Source organism: Penaeus monodon, chromosome 6 (genome assembly GCF_015228065.2).
Source record: "Penaeus monodon isolate SGIC_2016 chromosome 6, NSTDA_Pmon_1, whole genome shotgun sequence".
In the NCBI taxonomy this organism is placed as follows: Eukaryota; Metazoa; Arthropoda; class Malacostraca; order Decapoda; family Penaeidae; genus Penaeus; species Penaeus monodon.
In genome coordinates this window covers 35,436,563-35,439,062 of record NC_051391.1, presented here as the reverse complement: position 1 = coordinate 35,439,062, position 2,500 = coordinate 35,436,563, and positions in this window count along the sequence as shown.

Below are 2,500 nucleotides of genomic sequence, written 5' to 3'. Positions count from 1 at the left end.
TACCCCATGAGCTTTGTGTGTGTGAAGAGAGAGAGAGAGAGAGAGAGAGAGAGAGAGAGAGAGAGAGAGAGAGAGAGAGAGAGAGAGAGAGAGAGAGAGAGAGAGAGAGAGAGAGAGAGAGAGAGAGAGAGAGAGAGAGAGAGAGAGAGAGAGAGATGCGAGGAGAGATGAGAGAGAGAGAGAGAGACTGTGTGTTGTGTGTGTGTGTGTGTGTGTGTGTGTGTGTGTGTGTGTGTGTGTGTGGGGAGAGAGAGAGAGAGAGAGAGAGAGAGTGTCTATGTATGTATGTGTGTGGGTGTGTTTGCGCATGTACCTGGGCGTGTGTTTATATAAAAAGTCACTATCATAAACCCGTTTCTCTGGTCCCTAATAAATAATCTCCATCACATTACTTCCCGCACATTACTACTACTACGAAGGAGAAAGAGGGGTAAATATCACTCGAAAACTGAAGGCTCGAAAAAGTGAATGAATCGTATGAGTGATTTGTACGTGTTCATTGTCTCCATCGCTTCTGAATGTGAATCAGACGCCCATTCACTCGTTCCTTTATTGAAAATACTTTTCAGCATTTTTTTTTTTCGGTGGGGGTGGGAGTTATATCGCTCCCTGGATCTTTATGTGTCTGTTCGATCTTTATCATATCTAAATACTAAGTATATTCTATGTACAGCGATATCATTCCAGTAATAATATTATTCTATAAAAAATGAAGAGAAAGAGGGAGAGACACACACACATTCAAAGTCAGAGAGAGAGAGAGAGAGAGAGAGAGAGAGAGAGAGAGAGAGAGAGAGAGAGAGAGAGAGAGAGAGAGAGAGAGAGAGAAGAGAGAGAGAGAGAGAGAGAGAGAGAAGAGAGAGAAGAGAGTGAGAGAGAGAGAAGAGAGAAGAGAGAGAGAGAGAAGAGAGAGAGAAGAGAGAGAAGAGAGTGAGAGAGAGAGAGAAGAGAGTGAGAGAGAGAGAGAAGAGAGTGAGAGAGAGAGAGAAGAGAGTGAGAGAGAGAGAGAAGAGAGAGAGAACAAATGAGGTATGAAAACAACAACCATAAACCACAAGAGAAGCAAAACAAACACAAAAACCACACACACAACCATAAACCCACACACACACACACAAACACCACACACCACACACACACCACACCACAACAACACACACACAACAACAACACAAACCCTAAAAACAACAAAATCCCTACGGAAGTTTAATGAGCAGCGGGATCTCACCGCTTCACAAAAACAATCCGAAATGTTGGTTCCATAATCAATGCTCTCGGGTACGATAAAGACGACTCGAAAACTCTATATTGACATCCGTTGCAGCAAATGATTATATCGCTTCTCTTTGGTGCTATGAAGCCTGGAGGCAGCGGTGCAATTTGGGTTTTTATTTGTTTATTTATTTTTTTAACTTAAGGGTTGTTTCATTCTAATTATGCATTCATTCATATATGTTTTATTTTCTGATCTGATCTGTTTGGTTGTTCATTCAGTGATGCATTTGTTTATAGATTTGTTTGTTTGTTTTATACACATTTAATGGAATATCCGCACATTCATTTTTTCATTCACTTGTTTACTTACCCATTAACATATCCATCTTCTAAGCGTGCGATCATATGCTTGCAATTGCTAATGGGAAAGTAGCAAAGCGATGATGATGGTGGTGATGGCAATAATGGGGAGAAACATAATGATAATGATAGTAATAATGATAATAACAGAGATAGTGATACTGACAGTGATAGTGATAGTGATAGTGATAATGATAATCATACCGATGACAATAACAACAAGAATAATAACAGTGATAATACTGATACTGATAATAGCGATGACCTTGATAATAACAATAGGAATGATAATTTTTTTACAATTATGATGTTGATGAATAATATTAATTATTATTATTATTATTATTATTATTATTATTATTATTATCATTATTATTATTATCATTATTATTATCATTATTATTATTATTATTATAACAATAATAATTATAATAACAATGATAACAATAATAATGATTAGGATAATAATGATTAGGATAATAATGATAACAATGATAATAGTAATAATAAGAAGAATGCCAATGTTAATAATGTAAGTAATAATAATAACAGCATTAACAACAACAATAAAATGACAAAATACCCAATAAAAATAATGAGAGTAGTCATAACTAAGAAAAAAATAGCATCAGTAATGACGATTATAACAACAATAATAATGAAATAATATTCACAGCATTAACAACAACGATAATTAACAACAAAACAATTTTTAAGACGTCATTAAAGTGTTTCTCGTCTTGAGCGCTGCAATTAGTGTGTCGAGTCGAGCGGTTAAGCGCTCACGTTCAGCGCTGGGCTCGAGCGGAAACAAGCCAAGCCTGTAAGCCAAGTAAGCTGGATAGTTGTGTGTCACAGGGCAAGCATACTTCTGACATACTTTTGCATATGTTCCATGACGCTTGGAAGATTGCTTATGCTGTGA